This window comes from Microtus oregoni, unplaced genomic scaffold, assembly GCF_018167655.1.
Source record: "Microtus oregoni isolate MIOR12 unplaced genomic scaffold, Mior012 000005F_ref0000423, whole genome shotgun sequence".
In the NCBI taxonomy this organism is placed as follows: Eukaryota; Metazoa; Chordata; class Mammalia; order Rodentia; family Cricetidae; genus Microtus; species Microtus oregoni.
In genome coordinates this window covers 20,055,614-20,078,135 of record NW_024543064.1, presented here as the reverse complement: position 1 = coordinate 20,078,135, position 22,522 = coordinate 20,055,614, and the positions used below count along the sequence as shown (strand labels likewise).

Here is a 22,522-nt window from a genome sequence, read left to right as displayed (position 1 = left end):
ACCGTTTGGAGTTGGTGAGTACAAACTGGACTAGAGCCAAGTGTGAGCACATCCCAGTGCTGGGGAAGTCAAAGCAGGAGGATGCTGAGTTTGGGGCCAGCCTGGGCTATAGAACACAGTCATGTCTCAAAAAGAAGCAACGGTGACAACTAGCTAGTGGCTGAAAACAATTAAAAACCTCTGGTTTTGCCGGGCGGTGGTGGTGCACACCTTTAATCCCAGCACTTGGGAAGCAGAAGCAGGTGGATCTCTGTGAGTTCGAGGCCAGCGTGGTCTACAGAGAGTTCCAGTACAGTCAAGGACAGACAGCTAAGGCTACACAGAGACCCTGTCTTGAAAATCAAAAACCACCACCAACAAAAATCTCTAGCTTTGCCTAAATCACAGAAAGCTGGGGTCAGGGAGTATGGGGCATTGAGATTTAGACCCATGTGTAAGGCTGTGGTCTGGATGTGGGGAAGTGGGTGAGCGACAGCCACAGATATTGATCTGGAGTTGGCAGAATTTTGGTTGTAAGCCAGAGCGCCATCTGATGTAGTGTGGTGCAATAAAGCACAATGGAAGTAATATATGTATTAAAAGTTTGCTAATACGTTTTATATATATATGAGACAGGGTCTTACTGCACAGCTCTGACTGGTCTGGAACTCACAGAGATCCACCTGCCTCTGCCTCCCTGATGCTGGGATTAAAGGCATGTGTTACTATGCTTAGCCTAGTACCCCCCTTTTTTAAAGACAAGGTGTCTCTGTGGCAAAGGAAGCTTGGAACTCACTGTGTAGCACAAATTTACCTCATCTCATACTCAAGACCCTATATTAGACTCCCACATGTTGGAATTACAGGCACGTGCCCCACCAGGCTGGGACTTCTAATGCAATCAACAAAGAAAAAAAAGAATCAGCCAGGTGGTGGTGGCGCACACCTTTAATCCCAGCACTTGGGAGGCAGAGGCAGGTGGATCTCTGTGAGTTCGAGACCAGCCTGGTCTACAAGAGCTAGTTCCAGGACAGGCTCCAAAACCACAGAGAAACCCTGTCTCGAAAAAAACCAAAAAAAAAAAAAAAAAAAGAAGCAAAATCCATTTAATAACGTATCTTATCTAACTCAGCATATCAAAGATAGGATTGTCTCAGTATATAATCATTATAAAACCGGAGATATTTTCCGTTTCTTATAATAAGACTTAAGTATCTGCTGTGTATTTTACACCTAACAGCATTTCCCACTTCAGGCTAAGTGTTCTTGGTGCCCAGGAGCCGTATGTGGCAACTGGCTAAGTGGGCAGCATGGATTTAGAAGCAGCCTTTTCTCTGGGACTAGAGTCCAGGAGTCATGAGCCAGAATAATCTGGAAAAAATAGGGTTGAAGCGCTAGGTTACACGTTTAACCAACTTGAACTGGTGCAGACTGGCCCAGTCTACAGGAGACAGCACCTGGGCTGTGTGTGGGTTGAGGAGAAAGGGTTCCCTCCCTCAGAATTCTGACCAGCTGGCCCCAGGTGGAAACTCTGTTGTGGCTCCGGGCCTCTCAGGACATTTGGCGTCACCTCTCTGAGCACCAGTTTTTAGCTCATCCCAATGTCACCTCTGACTGGAGTCCGGTCTGGCCTGGCAGGTGGGGGAGGGCAGGGTAGCAGCTGGACCCTTCCTTGGAGCAGAAGCTCTGCCCCTCTAAGCCAGCTGCTGCCAGCCTTCCTGGACGGACTCTGTGGAAACAGGGGACCCAGAGACAGAAATAAACTGCCAGGTTTCCGGGGCGGAGGGGGGGTTATGTGACTCCAACCTTTGTGTTCCCTTGCTGGGGGGTGTGGAGGGAGCAGGAAGCAGCTCTAGACTCTCACAGGATGCCCCCCCCTCCCCATGTGCCATCTCCTTTCCCATCTCCATACCCCTTACCTCTGAGGCTGGGGTGAACCTAGAATCTGATAAATTAGTGAATTACGAGATGAGCGGTTGAGGGCAGACTGAGGCCTTTGGGCTGTTGAGCAGTTTGGTACCCATTTTTAGACACTGTCTCGGGGACCCCCTAGCTGTCCCATAGCAGGTGTTGCATAGACTCAGAGGGCTGCATCAGGGTGCTAAAAAGCTAGAAGACTGTATTGGGTACCTACTCCGCCACTGGTCAAAGGCAACTTGGAGCGACACATTGGGTCTTCGTTTCCACCTCTGTTTTAGAGTTTGTCTTGTGTCAGTAATTACCTCATACTTTGAAGCCACTTTGTCTGACTTCCGGCTGTGCCACTGTCTAACCTTCGGCAGGTCACTTAACTACTGAGCCTCAGTTTCCTCCGGAGTAAAAACACTGTATCTTTCTTGCGACCTTAATGGTGTTAGTTCATTCTGACAATGCAAAGCCAGCGTGCATGCCGTTGGCCACTAACACTGAGTAGGCGCTAGATGCAAATGTATTATTGTATGAAAATACATTGTTTTGGTTTCCCCTGAAAAGAGGGCTTTGCAATCCCTCTCACTTTATAAATGTTAAAACCAAGCCCCCCCCCCCCCCAAGAAAAGTGTTTTGCCCAGGGAAAGGCGCACAGCAAAGTGAATATGGTACCCTTCAAATAAAGCCAGGTAGCTCATCCCAACTTACAGGTAAGGAAATCGAGGCCGGTGATTGGCCACTGGTGCTCGGTGGCGCTATCCAGTGAGGCCCGAGTCCGCCGCTGGGGAGGGAGTGCCCGGGCCGCCGGCGCTCACCGGAGGAGGGGCGTGCAGGTAGCGGGCGCCCTGGAGCCACCGCCCGTGCAAAAGGCGCGATTAGTAATCCCGTCGCTCGGCGGGCCGAGAGAGCAAGTCGGGCCGGGTGTCTCTCGGGCCCTCCCCAGCCCGGAGCCGGATCGAGGCTGCCCTTCCCTCCCCTTCCACGTGTCCCTCCTCCGCGGGCAGCCGAGGGCCTGGGCTAACGGGCCGGGGGCCAGGAAAAAGCCGAAAACACCGCGGCTGGGCCGCTCCCCTCCCGCTCAAAATAGCCCCCGACCGGGGCTGCCACGCATTCCGTCGGCCCCCGGGGTGCGGGAAGGGGCGGCGGATCAGGCTACGTGGCCGCCCGGCCGAGTGGGACAGGGTGGGGGCGAGGGCGGGCCGCGCGGTCGGCCGGCCGGCATGTGGCTCTCCTTCGGGGAGCCTTGGCAGCCTGGGCTGCGCGCTGCGCGGGGATGATGGAGAGCTTCTGGAATTTCCTGCAGCTGGAAAGCGCGGCCGGCCGGGGGAGCCGGCCCAGCGCTGCTCGGGAAGGGGCGCCGAGCCGCTCGACCCCCGGACGCGTCTCCGCCGCTCCGGTGGGGTGGGAGATTTCCCCGCCCGGTCCCGGACCTCCCCGGGGCGAGGCAGGAGGCTCCCCTCCCCCGCTGCTCCTTCGGGGCTGGCGGGGGTCCAGGCCCGCCCTCCTCGGCCTGGGCGGCGGACAGGGGCCAGGTGCAGGCGACGCCCCTCCCCCAGCCGCCTGGTTTCCCTCTCGGCCCGTCACCTCCGCAAAGAGTCAGAAGCCCTGCGGCCTCCTGGGGAGGGGGCGGGGGCGCAGGCGCAGGCACCGGGGCGGCCAGGTAGCTCGAGGGGCGGCGGCGGGAAAACTCGGGAGCGGATTCCTTCGGCCGGCAGACCCGCGCTTCCTGCTCGAGCTGAGGCGTCGAAGGGCTTCTCTGGAGGAGGGAAGCGAGGCAGCCCTCTCCCAGGTCCCCCTCCTCTCGCAACTGCCGAGCCAGTGGGCGACGGACCGCTGGGAAAATCCTGGATCCTTTCCCCAACTCCCGCAGCAGCTTGCTTTGGGGGGCGACTCTGCACCTTGCTGGTCAGAGTCCGGAAAAGACACCCGGGAGGGAGGGCCTCCTATTTCCCGGAGCCCTGAAATCCAGGGGAGTTGGTAAGTGACTCTCAGGCTCACTCTTGGCACTGTTGGGTGGGGGGTGGGGGCGTGAAGAGATCGGTTTCCCACAGCTTTGCCTAATTCCAGCACCGTTTGGTTGAGCTCTGCAGATGGAGACGGATGGACCGTTTGGCCACTCCCAGCCAAAGGCCCCCACCCCAGTTCGGTTACAATTCCCGCCCCTACCGAGTTCACCTCGTTAAACTAAAGCAGTGATGGGAGGCTTGGGCTTGGTTGGATCCCTCTGTCGTGCACTGTGCAGTGACCGTGGGCAAGTCCCTTCACTCCTGAGTTCTCCTTTCCCTTTCCTCTCTGAAAAACTAGATGCTAGTAGGCAGGCCTGGGCCTTGTGGAGCTTGAAGTCGCACTTGTAAAGCAGTTAGTGCGATGCCTCCCCATAGTGAGGACACCTGAGTAACAAGCAGTCCTGCTCAGGAGAGTAGATAATCCCATCTACCTTACACCGGGCCTGAAATGTGAAATGTGCCTTCTCAGGGTAGGCAGGGAAGGATGGAAAGGGAAAGCTATTGGCTTTATTGAGTGTTCATTTATTCCTTAAACTCATGCTTGCAGTTAGTAGGCTCAGCTCGCTCTACACTGGGACAAGAGACCTTTAAAGTGCTGGGAGCTGAGAACCAATCCTGGTCACAATGCATTAAATTAAAGCCCTTCCGCCCTGGCCTGCTCTAAGTATGGTCTGGAAACTGATGCCCAAGGAGGGGGCTGGTCTCCTCCGGATGCTCCCACTGTTCCGCTGGGGGGTGGGGCTGGCAGAGCACAAAGCTTGGCTTCTCCAGGTGTATGGCCCAGGCAGGCTTAAGGTCAGTAGGATTCTTCCTTTGGGGCTCCTAGCTCACTTTCAACCCTGCCACTGCCAGATGCGCAGATTCAAATTCAAATTCCCCTAGGCTCCACTTCAGCCCAGGAAGTACACCTGGGCCCTCTCCCCACCCCCACCTTCCCCCGTTTTGTTTGCTGTTTGATTGGCCTTCCTTGTCCTCTGGGGAAAAACTAGTATACTGGAAGGAGCCCGAGATGCATCTCACTAGGCCCTGATGTTGCATGACTTTAATCCTAGCACTTGGGACGCAGAGGCGGGTGGATCTCTGAGTTTGAAGCCAGTCAGGGCTACACAGTGAGACCTCGTCTCAAAACAACAGCAAAAAAAAAAAAAAGTTTCATTTGACTGTAAACTTGAGGCCTGCCTCTGTGAACCCCAGTTTGCCTTTCTGCAGAAACCACTTAGGAAGGGCTAGAGATGGAGCAGGTCCGTGAGGTGCTTGCCTATCAGGCCCAAGGTCTTGCATTTAATTCCCAACACCACCAGATATTATATATGGATGCATAAAGCTACCTTGAACACCTCTTCACCCATTATCCTACAGGCATCCTGGCAGAGATCTCCTTAAATAATACAAGACAGGTGTGCCCTTGGAGCTTAAGCGGTTTTGCTTTGAAGGCTAGATATAGGGAATAAGAGAAGCTGCTTTGGGTTCTGGTGGTGCGCTGGGACCCCGGATACAAAGTTCAGAAACTTGCCTGATGGCTAGACTAAGTCCAGCCCAGCCCACTCGGAACCACCACACCGGGGCAGCCCGGGCCGAAAGCGTTGAGTAGGCAGCAGGGTTGTAAAAGAGGTCCCATTGGAAGGCAACATGCGTACATTTACATCTGGCTAGTTTCTCTCTGTACCCATAGAGGGCTCACAGTCGCCGACTGAATGGAAGCAAAAAGCTCCAACCAGCAGTTAGGCTGTGTGACTTTGAGCAGGTGATTTTTCCTCTGTCTCTGTTCCCTTCTGCCTGACACAGAGGCTGGATTAGTGACTCCCTCAGGCACCTTCCAGCTCTGACAGGCTCCAAGCCCGTGTTGACTGATGTCTCCTAGGAGATAGCATACAGAGAACCAAGTCGGCAGGGAGATCCGTCAAGGTATCCCCCACCCTCCAGAAAAGCCAGAACGCCCTCCTTACTGAAACACACCCTTCAGGGATTCTTGACGGAAATCGTGGTGGGTGGAGGGGGCATGTCACCCAAATGAGCAGCATTGCTGACTCCCAGGGTTCCTGTTATCTGAAGGGAGGCCTGTGCTCAAGAGTGGCGTGAGCGCTTGTGTCAGGCAGGGCGGTGAGGCTGCATGCTTCTAGAAGAAAGGAATGTGTGTGTCAGGGACCAGTCAGTCTCTAGGGATGGGGTGCTGGGCATGGGACTGCTAACTTGTGGGATGTGTGCCTGAGAGTCATCACAGCGCCAGTGGGTTGGGGTGTGCTCTAGCCGAGGAGACTGGCTGTGGGACTGAGGAAAAATAAGGTAGAGGAGTTGGCTCTGAGTCAGGGCTGGACGGCTTGTGAGTGGAAGAGTTTAGCCTGTGCCTAGGTTTGTCCGCTCGGAGCTGGGAGTTGAACTGAAGGACACTGTTCTGAATGGCAGTTCTATTGTGAGGGTTTCTGTATGCGGTTGTTGTCAAGGCTTCCTGAACAGTGGCTCTCTGGAAGGTGTGTCACTGGAGGTGTGTGTTGTAAGGTAGACCCTGACCGTTTGGGATGCTGTCTGTATTGACTGGTGTTTCCAGGCTGCCAATCAATCCTCGTCGTTTTGGGTGCCTCTTCTCTTCTAGCCCCCCTATGCAGAGGGAGGCCCCAAAACTGGGTGAAGAGAGGAGGGAAGTCTGCCTTTTCTAGTGTCTGTGTAGGTAACAGGCAGCTCACAGTAATTTTACCACGGTTCCTAAGTCAGGAACAGGCGTGAATTGACCTTTTAACCCCTTCCCCACCGCGGGATTAGATTCTGTTTCCTGTTCAATCTCCTCCAGAACCAGTTCCATGCCGAATCACATCCCAGCCCAACGGTGGATAAGCAACCCCATCCATCGCTTTTTCTCCCTTTACCCTTATCAGGCCTTGGGGGGGCCTGAGGGCCAGGCTGGTGCAGGGTCTGGCAGGAGCTGAGGGCCCAGGCGGGAGTGATAAATATTGAAGAGGAGGGATTTCGGTGTGGGCTGGAGCAGCTGCAGTGGTTGAGTGTCACACTATCTCTCCCCAGGTTTACTGACCCATTTCCATTCACGCGGCTGCCGGTTTCCTAGCAACGGCAACAGTCCCCCCAGAACAGGCGGAGTGTGTGTCTGCCATTAGCGACTGCTGCAACTGTGTCAAGGTTACCCCGCTCCCTGCAAACCCACCCCGGCGGGTTTGTTTTCTGCCAGCGCCTGGCACACACCATGCCAACCCAGGCAGGGGGAGAGGAGGGCAGGGGGCCAGCCTTAGGGGCTTGGGTGGGGGGTGGGGGCGACGAGGAACTGCAGTTCCTGATCCAATGGGAGCCAACTTGGACAGAGTCCGAAGCCCCCCCTCCCATTTGCTGGTGGAATTCCTGAGCCTGAGGGGAGCAGGGGGTGGAGCTGTCCCTCATCCCTGACCCCCGAGATTCCAGAGCCTGGGGGGAGGGGTGTAAGGCCAGGGGCCTCTGGGAACCCTGCCCGGTCTGACCCCACCTGGCTTGTTCTCTGTGCTGGCTTTCTCCCACTCGGTTAGCACCTCGGGGGCCCCCTGTTGCTCTGGGCTCTTTGTCCCAGCCTCTGTGAGGGGTCTCCCCCACCAGACTCCCCAAGGCAGGGTTCTATTTCTCCCTCCCATCAGACTAAGGACTCCTGAGGTTGGGGTTCATGAAACCTCCTCTCTGCCCTCAACACCAGTTCCTGGCTTTTTCCCAGATTTTGGGAGACAAGATAAAACATTTATGGTGAAGAGTGGCCAGGCAGGCAGATGCCTCCATCCTATTGGAAAAGGAGATTGTGTATGAATGCGTCCTACCCTCTATGAAGCCATAGATAGATAGATAGATAGATAGATAGATAGATAGATAGATATACACGCATACATACACATACACACACACACACACACACACACACACGATTGGTCAAAGGAAGTACCCATCTTTTCTTAAATGAAACTGTAGGGGGTTAAACGGCACCCCCACCTTGGTATGTGAGCTCCCCTAGTATGGGGGGAGTCTGTCACCTTATGAGCACTCATGGTCAGCTCAGACCTGACCAGTCACATTCCTTCCCAGGAGGGTTGGAGCTTAAGGCAGAGAGAGGGCAGGGGCAGAAGCCTGGAGGGAGTTGAGTTGATAGGAATGGAAGGCCCTGGCACGGGGGAGGGTGGTGGTGAGCTTCACCAAGAAGCTGGGGCGAGGGGCAGCTGGGACTAATGTCTGAATCCACTTCTCATTTTCCAGGCTTCGGTCTTCTGTCTTCCCTCCCTGTCTTTTCTCCTACTTTATACACCCACAAACCTTCCAGGTAGGCCCTCAAGCCTGTGCCATAGGTGTATAGACCTGATACCAGTTCTGAACAAAGAGAAGAGCATGCCGGAGGCAGTTTCTGACGTGCGGAGTGGCCCAGGGACTTATGGGTAGTCTCCAATGTGACTTTCTGGTGCTTGGGAGAGGTTGGCTGGGTCAGAGGCTCTGGCATCTAGGGTACAGAGCAGGCTGTTAGACCGAGACCTGGGCGGGAACTCAGAGAGCCTGGTTCCCTGCCCAGGCCCATGACTGGGTCCTCGTGGCCTCAGTCATGAAGAGCTTAGGCCAGTTAAGAGCCCTCCTGTCCTGTTAGTCAGTGATTCTGGCTGAGAGATGAGTGAGGGTAGGCAGGGATGGTCAGGAGAGGTGTGGGAAGCAGCCAGCTCAAGGGGGAGTAGCAACATGATACTGTAGCGAAAATAGCCCAGGTCATTTTCAGCTGCTCCGGCCGAGGCATCTGATCCCAGCAGGGCAGCATGGGCAGGGGGCAGGGACGCGCCTTCTCTAAAGCTCCTTGGAAAGCCAGATAGGATGGGAGACTAGAGAAAGGTTGGCACGCCTGGCTAGGCTCCTTCTGACCTACTGGGACCTGGCAGGAGCCCAAGAATCAAATAAGGAATGCAGGGGGTTAACTGGAGGTGAGGCCTGGGCTCCCCCTTTGGGTCCAGGCCTGGATGAGGTGAAAGGTCAACCCCAAGGAGTCCAGGGCACAGCTGAGGGGGTGGGGGGGGGGGCAAGTAACTTGATCCTTCTCTCTGCTAGGCTCCAGGATCACAGCGCCCCCCACCCCCAGGAAAGGTGCTCTGACATCCCCAGGCAGGAGTTTGTTTAGACTTGCTCTCATCAGGGCTGTGAGCTGGGGGTGGGGGTGGGGGTCCAGGCTCGTGGGGGTCAGGCACCCCAGCCAGTGTAGACTGCTTTGTCATTCTGTGGTTAGGGGAGTTGGTGGTGGCCCGCCGGAAAAGTTTAAAGATAGCCTCTTCTGGCCCCACACATGCTCTAGACCTCTGTAATTCTGAGGGACAGCATAGGGTGGGACATCATAGGCACTGATGAGCTAGAATTGCCAGCTTGGTGCGAGACTGGCATTGAGATGTGTGTGGGATGGAGAGTTACACCTCCATGCAGACATGTCTCCGCTGTCTGGTCATATATGTGGTAGGGTGCTGGGGTGTGAGATGGGTGATGGCAAGCAGAGATAGCACATGCAAGAACTTGGGCTCTTAAATCAAGCCTGGCTTTGGTTCAGATCTTTGCCTCTGCCTGAGTGTTGAGATCAAGACTCATGCCACGAAAGCAAGCTTTTAACCTGCGCATGTTTACCTGTCTGCAGAGGAGGACAGGACAGGTACCCAGTGAAGGATAATGTGAGCAGGGCTGCAGCATATGACTCAACATGCTTGAGGCCCCGGGTTCAATTCCAGCCACTGCCAAAAATAAAAAATTCAGAAGGATGGTAATAAGTCTCACTAGCTGCCAAGCCAACTCTAGCTAGAAGCTGGTGAGCTATATAGACAGTATGAAGGAGAGGGTGGCTTTGAGACTGTCTGGTGGGTCTTGGTTAGTCACTTCAGCCTGGGCTATCTAACTAACCTGGATGGAGTGTGGTGAAGTGAACTGTGCTCTGCACGAGGCAAAGGCTGGTTCAGCTTAAGTCTATTCCTATTGTTGACCTCTGGGGCTAGCTGCAGCAACACCCCCCCCCCCCATCTCCACCCCAACAGGCTTTGTGTGGCTCTGTGGGTGTAGCTGTCCCCAGAGTGCGGCTGTAGGTATGTTTGAGAAGGCACAGGCATCCTCAGAACAAGTAGCCTTTTGTCCGCTTTCAGCCCCCAGCTGGGCCTGGCTCTCTCTTGGGGATCCCCTGTTTCTAAGCCCAGATCCCAGCCCACAGACTTTGTCTCTGCCCACAGGTATCCATCTAAGGGGTGTGGATGCTCTGAGCCCCTTCCCACCCTTCTGGGTACGGGGAGGGGGCGGCGCTAGCATTGAAGTCTAGGGAAAGAGGGTCTTGGATTAAAGTTGTGCCCAAAGCTCCACCCCCTCCCATGTCACTCTAGGTGCAACCATCCCCCTCGGAGCCTTGCCTGCTCCCCTGAGCTCCAGAGCACAGTGGGTGGAGTCAGCAGGAGGTGGCTGGAGCAGGCAGGGCTGACTTTGGAGCAGGAGACCTCAAAAGCCTCACCCTTTCTGCAGTGAGAGAGGCTGGACTGGGGTCTTAAGTCTTCTTCTGGAGACCTCTATTTTTTTCAGTTCATGTCCACATTTGCCAGCTACTCCTTTCTGCAGAAAACCTTCCCAGAATCGATCCTCACCTCCAGTAAACGTACCCCCTTATTCCCTTTACTCTTAGCGCTGTGCTTGCAGAGGGAGAGACACTAAGGCACTAACAAGCCCAGCTATCTATGAAGCCGGCTACTGTGCCCTAGACTCTGCCCCTTCCTCATCACTTACCTTTTCACAGCAGGATTGGGAACTCCCAAACAGGGGTTACAGACTTGGCATGAATCAGAAAAGGCACCACTACGTGTTTAGGTTGGGACAGAGGAGGCGACATGCTTATATGGAAGGGAAACTGCAGAGCCACACAGCAAGCAAAACAGAAAAGCTAGAAGCCAGGCTCTTGGCTCTGAGTGTGACTAGGAGGGAGAGCTACAGGGAGAATTGCTAGGGGCTGTCCCCTTCCAAACCCGTCCCTCTACAAGAGCAGACAGGCACCAGGTGGATCTTTCTTTGCTTCCCACACATCTGTACCAGACCCTCTGACTTAGGGGAAGGAGTGACTGGGGGAGCTAAGAGCATTTACAAGCCACAGGAAGTGATTCTGGACTTCAGGAGGTGGTATGAGCCCAGTGATTGGGGGCTACTGGTTCTGGGGACATAAAGATTTAGCTTGCAGGTGGGAGGTTCCAAGTTGAGCAAAGAGGAGTGTTGGGAGCCAAAGTATGTGGGGGTTCAGTGCAAGGGAGGCAGAGATTATGCTGGCCCAGCACTCTTCCCCCTACACACACCCACAGGCTGGCCTAGTGGAATGCTGGGAAGCCCCAGGGATGAGGCCAAGCAGCCAAGGTGTCTCCGGTGGCACGGAAGCAGTTAAGAGCTGCCTCAGCCCGTTCCTTCAGACAATTAGTGACATCTCGCTTGACAACACCACACTGAGCCCATGCAGACCTCAGCCCCCCCCTCAGCCCCCCCACAGCCGCTTCAGCTGTTTATTCTTGGGCTTTAACAATTGGGATTCTGACTTGGAGGAGCGGGCGCCCTGCACTGCCCTCTGACCCACCGTCGCCTTGGCAACTGGAGCCCGGTAGGCCTGGGCTCTGCGTTAGGATTACAGATCCTGAATTCACAATCTTGCTTCCCTGCAAGCAGCAGCAGCAATAGCAGCATATGGGATCTTCAGCCAGACTGGAGGGGACAGAGGAGGAAGATCCTCAGGGAACATCCTGAGACACAGGTGGAACCCTGGGATGGCACATGTGACCTGGGGAAAGGTGCCCCCCTGGGGTTGGGCAAAGCCCAAGAGCCCTATTCCACTCCAGCATCTTCCAGTTGCTCTCTGGAAACTTCCTGGTAGAGCCCTGAGGGCAGGGGCGATGCTTCTTCATCACACACCCCTTTTCCCCCCTTAGTCAGCCCCCTACCATGCCCATAGCTCCAAGTGCCAGCAGACTGTGCCCCTGCCGTGCCCGCTGCCATGGCAACAGGCACCCCCCCTTTCAAAGCCCTGCTCCCCCCAGCAGCCAACTGCCCCAGCTGAAACCAGAGCCGATGCATCTGTGAGCCTCATGCCCAGACCCACATTCCAGTTCTGTCCTCTGTTGTCCCCCCCCCAGTTCTGGCGACATCTCCCCCCTGCTTGTGCCCCTCCCTTCACCCTGCCTACTCCTGCTGTTCCCCCCACACTCTATCCATCACTTAGTGTCTCCCCCTTCTTTCCACCCTATTCTGTGAGTGTATCTCACCCTCTTGACTGTCTCTGCTAGTCTCTGGGTGTGTCAGTCCCTCTGTCTCCTGCTCCCTGGGTTGCTGTGCCTAGGCCTGTCTGTGGCAAGCTCCTCCATCTCTCTCCTTCTGTGTGTGTCTTTGTCTCTGCATCATCCTCCCCGTCTCTCTCTCGCTCTCTCTCTCTTTGTCTTTTTCTTCCTCCTCTTCACACTCTTCCTGAGTCTTTTTTCTTGCTGTTTCTCCTGGCATGCTCTCCCTACCTCTCCCCAGCTCCGCTTCCTCTCCCCTCCCTCCTTTCTCCTTAGGCTGTTTTTCTTGCACCCAGCATCTTCCCCTCTCGGCCTTGATCTCTCCCTCCTCTTTCTGTCCTCACTGTTCTCTCTAAAATTCAGATTTCTTTCAAGATTCCTCCTCTGTCTCCTACTTGGCCATCTTCCTTGTAACCACTGGCCAGGGAGCTGAGGGTAGCCCTTCAGATCTACCCCAAAGAAATGCCCTTTCCTAGTAGGGACTCTATGCCTGAGAGCCTCACTGGGCATGTGTAATTGAATTTGAAATGAACAGAGTCTAAGACTAAAGAGCCTTCAGAAAATAGGGTACCAGGCGAAGAATGCAAGGCATCCTTTGCAGTTTTGGAGTTTGGACATTCCCTATTTGGTCACCCTTCCACCAGCCCAAGTGGCACAAAAGAGCAGTCCCAGGAGCTAAGCTAGACAAGGGCCCTGACATCTTGTAGGGTGCCTAGGCCTCACCGATCCTGTCTCCCTGATATGATGGCTCTCCCAGGCTCTGCCTCAGTTTCCAAACCTGAGAGTCTCTAGCTTCTAAGCACTTTGAGTTCCTGGAACAAAGTCAGCTATGAGGAACAAGGAAAGGCTTAAGTAACCAGCACCGGGGACACTGCTGCCCAGAACCAGAGTCTTGGTGGAGTCAGGGTCCTGTCTCCTTCAGTGCCGAGTGGAGGGCAGTGTCCACATCTCCTTAAGGCTGCAGCCTCTGTTGTCCAGTCTGGACAGTGGCCTCTGGCTTCCTCCTGACATCCTCCTTCAAGAATTGAGCTTTGAGTCATGGGCAAATAGGCCCTAGAGCAGTATGCCAGGCCTCCAGGGCCTGGCCTCTTGGTATGGTGAGGCCTAGTTGGGCAGAGATTTCTAGGACCCTGGGTCTGGACACTACTCACCAAGGGGGTCAGGTAGGGGGGTGCCAGGGGGGCGGGTTGCACGCAAAGCATGCTGGGCCCCCTTGGCGGGTGGGTGGGGGGAACAAAGCTGGCATCGAGGCCTCAGCTAAAATTAGCTGCTTCCCTGCGCGGGAGCGAGCATGCCTGCCAGCCGCCCAGATCGCCGCTGCCTCGGCAGGCCATCTGTCGCCACGTTTTTTTGCTAAGTCCCCCAGGGCCCCCTAGCTCTAGCCACCCCCGGGGGCTAGAGGACTCTGCTCTTGAGAATGTTGCTGGAGAGAGTTCTGGCCTTTGCCGCAGTCCTGCTGTGTGACCTCAGGCTAGCTCTGTCCCTCTCTGGACTTCCATACAGTAAGGGGGTCCCTTATTCCTGGGCAGTAGGTGCTCTTGTGGATCCTGAGGGCAGCAGGGGGATGTGTGTGTTCCACTCCCTCCCGTTTGAGCTGTTCTGCTAGTCCAGTTACCAAGGTAGACCAAGGGAGGCTGAGGGTAAAGGTGAAGGGGAGGACAGACTTAATTTAATTCCTTGGTCTTAGCATAGGGCAGTCTGTCCTGTCTCCATCAACTCCTCAACACTCGCCCACATCTCCAGTCCCTGTGGGAAGCCAGGCAGTGGAAGCAGGGTTCAGCTGACACAGGTCTAGCCTGTGACTGTAGGGGAGTGCCCAGCTCCTTAGTTTCCTCTCTTCCCATTCTGCATATGGCGCGTGATTTTCTGAGGCCAGCTTTATAGATGGAGACTGAGATGCCAGAAGACGAGAGAGTCCTTGAGGAAGCAGTGGCAGGGAGTGGAGCCCGCTGCCCTCCCTCCTCTAAAGCTGCCTTCTGACCCCAGTACTTCCTTGGCCCTTTCTCTCTCCCTTAAGCCAAAGAGGCTGAGCTGCCGCTCCAAGGTCACACAACTTGGCTTGGGAGGAGCGTAGACTTGAACCCGGGCCTCTTGGCTCCTGGCCTCACTCACCACTCTGGCCAGCAGGCTGGGCCTGTTCCCCAAGTGAGTCATGCTCCTGGACTTTGGCCTCCTTGTCCCTATCCCTAGTTCTGTGGCCTGAAGTTTGGAGAGGGGGCCTTTATAAGGAAGAGGGACAGCGACAACCTTCACAGCAAAGGGGAGCTTAGGCTACTGCGCCGCCCCTCCTTGAGTTCATTAGAAATGGAATGGGCACCTGGGAAGATGAAGTTTCCTGGTTTTCTATGTGCCCTGGCGGCTCCCTCCCCAGCACTTCTCTCCAGTGCCTGCTGCCTGGCTGCTGGGTTACCTCCTTACCTCCTATCCTGGTGTCCAGGGAGCAAGGTCACACCCAGAGCCCTGTGTGCCTCCTCCTCCTCCTGGGGCCAGTAGCGTTTGTCACTGGGGCAACGTGTGGCTGTGCCCGGTTCTAGCATTGCTGGGGTGACATTCATGCCCTGTGAGCTGTGACGCTTCTGCAGGCAGAGGACAGACAGCACCACCCAGGCTGGCGACAGTGCTGGAGGAAGGATGTGGGTGGGCTGTCACCTGTCCAAAGCAGGCAGAGGTGGTATGTTGTGTCTAGATGATGGGGGGGGGGGTAGGGGGACCTCAGAGAAGGACATGGTTGTGTCCCTGCCTCAGACTTCCGTGGGTGGAAGAGACTTGTCCCATGGTGGGGCTGTTTTGGTTCACTGCATATGTTAGGATTTTGTACATCGTAGACCCTGTCAGTAGGTAAGTGGTGCCTGGTTAGGTGATAGGTTACACTGTTGTGACAGGTGACAGCCGGACACCTGCCTTGTGCCACCCAGGGGTATCAGATACAGCCATCTCACGCTTCCAGGGAAGCAACAGGTTGTGTGCTTAGTTGTTCCCATAGGGAAGGTTGTCGGTGACTACACCTGTCTCTGACTGTTGTGGGGAGTGGCATGTATGATCAGCTCATGCTGCTGGGGTGGTCAGTGAGTTAGCTTGTCTCCCATCGTAGAGAGACAACATACTAACTACCCTGTGGTATGGGGCTGACATTTTGTGGGGCTTCCCCATACATACCACAAGGCCCCCAAAAGACTGGCCAGGGGAACTACGTAAGCACGGTAGAAGGTAGGCGTCTTAATGTCACATGACCTCCCTTCTGACCCAAGTGCCAGCCCTTGGGACTGTGTCCCAAGAGAAAGGACCCAGTGTTTTTCAAATGGTGTGGGAAGGGGCCTCTGGGGCCTAGGCAGGTGTGTGACTGAGGAGGTGGAGCACCAGGCTCCATCAGGGCTTGCATGAGGGCTGTGTCCCCATAGGCCTAGGGACCCTGTTGCCTGCCTCTTCTGCCCCTGAAACTGTTAAACTAATTAAGGCTGTGGAGCCGCAGGATTAATCGGGGCAGCTCACACGGACTGGGGCTCAGGTAGTCGATTAGTGCGCCGCGGAGGATATTGGATTTCTGAACCGCAAGTCAGCACTATTCGGGTCTGTTATCTCCAAGGCTTGAGGGTCAGCAGGCGGGAGGCTCAGGCACTGACTGCCCCCCCCCCCCCCCCCCCCGCCAACCGCCTGGGCATCCACTTCCCTGCCTATGAGGCCCTCACCTCGCCTCCCTGCTCTGTCCGCCCCACCATCCTCTTCAGGCTTCTGTGGCTCAGCCTGGACTCTGGATTTCCTCTCCACTGTCACCTCTCTGTCGGTCTTCCCTTTGCTACTGTCCTCTCTGGATTCTTGACCTGAACTCTGTCTGGGGCCTAGCCCAGCTTGCCTCCTTGTCCCTGTCCCTCACTGTCTCTGTTCACCTTTCTCATGACCAGCCTCTGCCTTCTGTCCTTGTCTCTCTGACTCTTCCTTGCTTCCTCTGGTGCTTGCTAGAGAACACCCCCCCTTTCTCTCTCTCTCTCTCTCTCTCTCTCTCTCTCTCTCTCTCTCTCTCTCTTGTGTGGTCTCTGCTGGTGTCTGCAACCAGAACAAATCTCCCCCAGCCAACACCCCTGAACAAGGAGGCCAAAGCAGCTAATGGGAAACATGTGATTCTGCCTTGCGCCTGGAGCACCGTGAAGGGAGCCTCAGTCCCAGCCCAACCCCGCTTCCCTTGCCCATTCCCTCACCACACGCCCCCCCAGCCTGAATGGGCACAGTTGCATGTTCCCTAGTTATTTACTGGGGGGATGGCATTTATCAACTGAGGGATATCAGGATAGAGAGGCTCTGAGGGCACCCGCTCCTTAGGTCTCCTCAGCCCCAGGCAGATGCCTCTCACCCACCCACCATATGTAGAAGGCCAAGATTAGCTGAGCTATGGGGGGGCCAGTCAGTCACTGGGGTTGGGGGCTCAACGCCACCCAGAGTCCTATCTTTTTTACCGTTCTGGGCCTCTGGAGAACTGTGGAGGTGGGGGCTCCCTGAGGGCTTGGGAGCTGCTAGGCTGCATTTCTGTACCCACCCAACCACAGGGAAGGGGGACGGATCAGAGGGAAGCTCTGGCAGGTTGGAATTCTTCTCTGCCTGTGGATAAATTGTCCCTAATCCAGGCTTGGGGAGTTGTCTGGCTCCTACAGAGAGAGAGAGAGAGAGAGAGAGAGAGAGAGAGAGAGAGAGAGAGCACTCAGGCACTCAGGAGATAGTGAGGGGAGGAGGGAAGCCAGCACATACAACACACAGTGACACACACAGCCTCACAAAGGTACCACACAAATGCAAAGCACCATTGTGCTGACAGGCACGTAGAGCCTCGCATGTGTCGACACTGACACTCAGCTACAATGGCACAGATAGATAATGGAATAACACAGGGACCCACCAACATACACAAATACATGGCATACACAGACTCACAATGGTAAGGTCATGCAAATCCGCACATCATACAAAGACACACCCGCCGCAAGCACATGCTGACCATGGCAAAAACAAACCCGCAGGGACACTGTGACCAGTCACACCATCACACCATGACCCTGAAAGCCCACAGAAAGGAAAGGCAGAGGTAGGAGGTGGGCAATGCTGATCTGCAGTGACACCAGCGCCTGCAGTCAAGGCCTGGAGATTGGAAACCTGCAGGGACAGCAGAGGATCAGCCACCCGCCCCCACCCTGCTGCCAAACCCACATCCAAAGAGCTCTGAGGCAGGCAGGAGCTGGCCTGGCTCCTGACACAGTGAGATTCAGCGAGCCAGGCACAGTGTGTACATACACGGGCACACTCACAGCTGGGCACACCTGTCACAGGCTCAGCTAGATACACATGCAGAGCTGAACAGAATAGAAATTGAGATGTGCGCATACCCACAAGTGTAACTGGAGACACTGGAGTCTCGTAGACACGGACTCAGCTGATACACCAGGTCCACACTCATGTGTAAGCTTTATTGTGGTGCTGGGAGTGGAACCCAGGGTCTCGTACATGCTAGGCATGCGCAGTCTTCACGTACTGGTGCCGACATTGAAATGTAGAGCGGTGTGGCAGGCTGAGTGGAGCCAGCAACTCTCACACAGGTGTGTGTATTTACTCAGATGACCGAAAGTCAGAGTTGTGCCTTTATAGACAAGGGTCTCACACACGTGCATATTCCCAGGCAGCCAGAACCTATGCGTTTCCGTCAGGCTTGTTTCTTACTTAGACACACACACACAAACCCTGCTTCAGGGGGGCAGCCAATGGGCAGGCAGCGGGGGAGGGTGAGGAAGACCATGGTTATTAAGGAAAACAAGAGATCTAAGGTCTTAACGGTTGCTGCTGCAGATGGGCAAGCAGCAGCTGCATGTGGACCTTCGTGGAAACAGGCATTCTCCCACTCAGAGCAGTGGCTCCCACTTGCACAGGCAACAGGCCCCAGCTCCCTGGAGCTTGCTTTCCCTCTCGCTCATAAGATGTAACTCCCCATTTTAGGGATGAGGAAATGGAGACCCATAAAGGATACCGGATAAGGGAGTTTTGCCAAGGGGAGGTTCCCTCCTCTGTCTCTCCTCCTGTCTGCAGTTTGTGCATACATTTTAGTACCTAGACTTGCAAAGACTCCTCTTCCAGACAGGAGCCTGGGGTTGAAAGAGATGGACTCAGGGCTGGAGAGATGGCTCGGCTTAAAAGCACTTGTTGCTCTTGCGAAGTCCTGGGTTCCATTCACAGTACCTATCTAGTGGCTCACCACCATCTGTAACTCCAGTTCCAGGGCATCTGAGCCCCCTCACTGACCTGTGGGCACCAGGCATGCAAAAACAAAATATAATAATTAAATCTTTAAAGGATTAAAGGGGGTGGGAAGGTATTCAATTCTACAGTGAGATAAAGTCAGAACTGGACTGGTATTCATGAAGAAGCATGCCTTCCTGGCTCAGTGGCCCTCTGCCCTTTGCCCTCCTCATCCCGCATCCAATGCTTATCTGTGGTATGCTGTATTTGCTTCTACAGATGGGAGCTTGCCTGATTGTCTACTCATCGGCCTGGACCCCAGAGCCAACCCAGCTGAGTGTGTGTGGAGGGTCCCAGGTGAGGCACACGGCTCAGGGCTCTGCAGAAACACCCTGGAGAATCTGATGCTGGTGGAGACATACCTTTCCTGCTGAGCCAGGCCTCTGCAAAGCCTGCTCAGGTAACTCTGAGAAAGAAAGTCGGGCCTGGGACAGCTTACTAGCGATCTGCTCTTGGCTTAGGCAAAAGAGGTGGGGTGGGGGAGAGGGACCCTTTAAGTCAAGAAACCGTTAAGTCTAGCTTACTCAACCTCCCCATTATCCAGAAAGGGGAATGGGGACTTAGAGATAGACAGCGAGTCCCTTAGAGTCCTGCCTCCTAGCCCCAGGACTCTTCCCTGTGCCTTGGTGACCTGAGAGAACTGGGAGGAGAAATGAGTTGTGACGGTGACCAGGATGCAGGCCAGAGGTGGAAACCAGAGTGCCTGACAGGCGCAGCTGAACCCCCTGGGACACCTCTTTACTGCAGTCCTTGGAAGCACGGAGCTGGGAGGCCAAGCTGAGATACTGGGAGGGTATGGTAGTCCAGGTGTGACTGCAGCCAGCTAGACTGCAGGTCGGTGGTAGGACCCATCTTTCTCGTGGCCCAGGTTAGCCCACCAAGGCTCCCAGCCACAGAGGCCAGGTGGGGCTGCCCTGCCCTGCAGAGGCAACTCCCTGAACTGACACATGAAGCCTCAGGCTCCAGGAAGCTCCTTAGAGTTTAGCCTGCTAGGAACCCCACCCAACTTCCCAAGGAGCATTCCTGAGGTCTGTATGGGGGTTGGGCCTCCAGGGATAGGAAGGGTGGGGAGGCAGGGCTGTGGGAGGACGTGGGGCTGTAAATGTACTGGGACTGGGTTTGTGTGCAAGCAGGTGTGCAGGGCTCTCTGTCCTTAGTGCATGAGGCTGTGTATACAAGTTATGTGAGTGGCCTCGGCTGGGGGAATAGTTCAGAGCGCATGTTAGTTGTGTCATAGTGGTGATTGCACTGGATGTGGGTCCTGTGCAGGTGTGGGCATCCTAGGTCGTTCCTTCCACACAGGGTGCTGCTGGAGAGGTGTGTGGTCAAAGACTCAAATACCCTGGGTGGGCTTGGTGCGTGCTTAGGGTTCTTGGTGCTAGCCGAGGTTGCATGTGCATATGGCTTCCTTTGTGCTTTGGAGGTGGGCTGGGTAAGACTTGGGCTGAGCTGGGCTCAGCGGTGCCCAGCCTTGTGGCCAAATTGCTGAAGTCACTTCCTTTCCAACAGTGACTTTCCAGGGGGAGGAGTTCTTCCGACCTGGTCGGCAGCAAGGGGCGGGGCAGAACTGGCTCTCTCTGGGGAGGGACATGGGCGGGGGCGGGAAAGAGGTGGGAGGAGGTGCTAGTGGTACCGGAGGAGGGAGTCCTCCGGGAGACAGAAGGAAAGACAAGGACAGGAGTCTGGAAGGGCCAAGGGCAGGAGGGGATGGGGTGGAGTGGGGCGGGAAGCACAGTCCCTGGGTGACCTCGGAGGGAGGAAGGGAGGGCTGCCAGTGGGGTGACCCTCGGGTCCAGTGAGAGCTGGCAGTGGCGCCTACACACCTGGCACCCAGGGCAAGGGGCTGGCAGGGGGCGGTTTAGGAACAGACCTGCTTGCCAGGTGCCCCACTCTGGACAGGAAGAGGGTGGGCGGGGGCTGCACAAAAGAGCTCTGTGTGGCTGGGGATAGGGTAGGGTGGGGTATGCAGTGCTGTACTGTGCTGGGGTTGGGGGGGAGCTGGTGGCTCGGGTGCGGGGCAGGACCAGTTCCCCTTGGGGCATCAGTGGCTCCGAGGGGACACCTAGTGGTCAGGGAAGGTAGTGCATCTTTGTGACAGGTAAGAAGCTAGGAGAAAGATAGGTTAGAACAGATAGTTAAGATAGTTAGGGGAGGCGAGCTAGGCTAAATCTCTGAGTGGTGAAGCAATTTGGTTTAGAGGATCCCACCTACACAACAGCAGAGTTGAATGGCATGGCTGTGTGTCCTTAAGGGCATGACTAAGCCTCTCTGTGCTCACTTTTAAATCCAAAATAAGTGACTAGTTCATTGTTTTGCTCAGAGCTGGGACTGTAATCTGCTTACTAGATGGACCTGTAGGTTGGGTGGGCAGTAGGAGCTAAAAGGAAGGGAAGACCAAGTTCTTGAGAGGGAGGTATCTAGCCCTGGGAGGTAAAGCCTTCCTGCGGAGAAGAGAGGTCCTGAGGAAGTATTCAGAACAGCAGTGTTTTTCACTGCTAGGAAGCCTGGGACATCCTTGGGCCTTCAGACCAGCTGAGGGAGATGGGGGAGTAGTACAGGCAGTCTGGAGAGAGGGTCATGAAGCCGGAAGTGAGAGCTGGGGCTGGCAGCTTGGCTCCCCTGGGGAGGTTAGGGGTGGGTGAGGGGAAGGAGGGCTGGGGAAGGGGTGGGGTGGTCACAGCCACAGCGGGGGTGGGGGAGGGTGGGGCTGGGGATCAAGGATGTGGGCTGGTGCTTCCCAGCACTGTACTCTTCAGGTTGGGGCCCCCCTTCTAGCCAGCTGGTGTCCCTGTGGGCAAGCTCAGACACTGACCCAGGAACAGACAAGCAGACAGAGGACCCTTTTGACTTTTCATTCACAGACTTGGGCTTGGTGGTACCTTTGAGAAGAGGCCAAGAGAATGGCTGCCTGTTGGGGTGTGGTGGGGAAGGGAGCCAACTGCTTCCCTCAGATCCTGAAGGCTGCAGAAGAGCAGTGGACAGTCAGGAGGATGTGGCCAAAGGTCTTCATGGGTGGGTGGAGCAGAAGCAACCACTGGAGAGGTTTGTCTCTTCTGCCAAGATCACACCCTCAGGCCCCAAGTGGGAGGCCTCCAGAGCAGGAAGGCCTGCTGAGCCCCACCCACGGCAAGGGAGGAATGGTGGCTGCGGGTAGGTAGCTCTGAAAGCCATGGTGAGCTTATTGCTGGAAATGGACTTGGAGATTCAGAGTCTGGGCTGCTTCCATGCTTTGAGGCAGAGTCTTATTCTGTAGTCCTAACAGGCTTGGAACTCACTCTTTATTCCAGGCTGGCTTTGAACTCAGAGATCTGCCTGCCTCTGCCTCTTGAATGCTGGGTTTAAAGGTTTGTCCTTGCCTGGCTTTTCCAAAACTCTGAAGGTGTTCTCTCTTCAAAAATAGCAGTGCTAGCTAAACTCACAGACTGTGGCGGTACATGCTTGTGTTGTCAGCACTGGCAGAGGCAGGAGGATAGCTGCAAGTTTCAGATCAGCTTGGTCTTCATAGTGATTTCTAGGCCATCCATGACTCCAAATAAAACTTTACCTCCCAAAAAAGAAGGGGGGGGGCTGGAAATGTAGCTCAGTTGGTAGAGTGTTTGTCTACCGTGCACAAAGCCCTGGGTTCAGTCACAAAACATAAGAGTCGGGTGTGGTGATGTACTCTGTGATCTCATAAGGAGATGGGATCAGGGGGATTAGAAGTTACCAAGGTTCTCCTTGGTAACACAGCTATGTGTTGGAGAATTCCAGGTTACATTTGTGTGTGTGTGTGTGTGTGTGTGTGTGTGTATGTGTGTGTGTCTAGAGAGAGAAGCAGTGCTGAACCAAAAAGGGTATAGCTCCACAGCTGTATAGGAGAGATCAGAGCCTTGAGTTAGCAGGTGCATGGGAGGCAGAAGGATGAGGCTGAGACAGTGGACAAAAATAGGGACTGACCTGGTGAACAGCAAAAGGGTCCTTCATGTGCTGTGTGACCTTCAGTGAAGCTCTCCTGGTTCGGTCTCCTCTTTGGTAAAATGGCACTAGAGTACAAGGTACCCACTGGGGGAGCAGATTAGGATAACAGTTTCCCAGATGTCCCTCAGATGTGTGAGTCAG

At 55.2% G+C, this 22,522-nt stretch overlaps 1 protein-coding gene across 7 annotated transcripts in view; it reads left to right on the top strand.

Moving 5' to 3' along the window:
- The window catches only part of Ahdc1 (AT-hook DNA binding motif containing 1), a 66,372-nt gene that overhangs the window by 25,033 nt on the left and 18,817 nt on the right, over positions 1 to 22,522 (top strand). For 5 of the 7 annotated variants that reach the window (XR_005974342.1, XM_041651770.1, XM_041651768.1 and 2 more), the window contains exon 3: positions 18,644 to 18,824. The exons of the other annotated variants lie outside the window; for them this stretch is intronic. The gene's annotated coding sequence lies outside the window, so the exon portion shown is untranslated. The remainder of the gene's footprint in view (positions 1 to 18,643; positions 18,825 to 22,522) is intronic. 7 annotated transcript variants of the gene reach the window in all.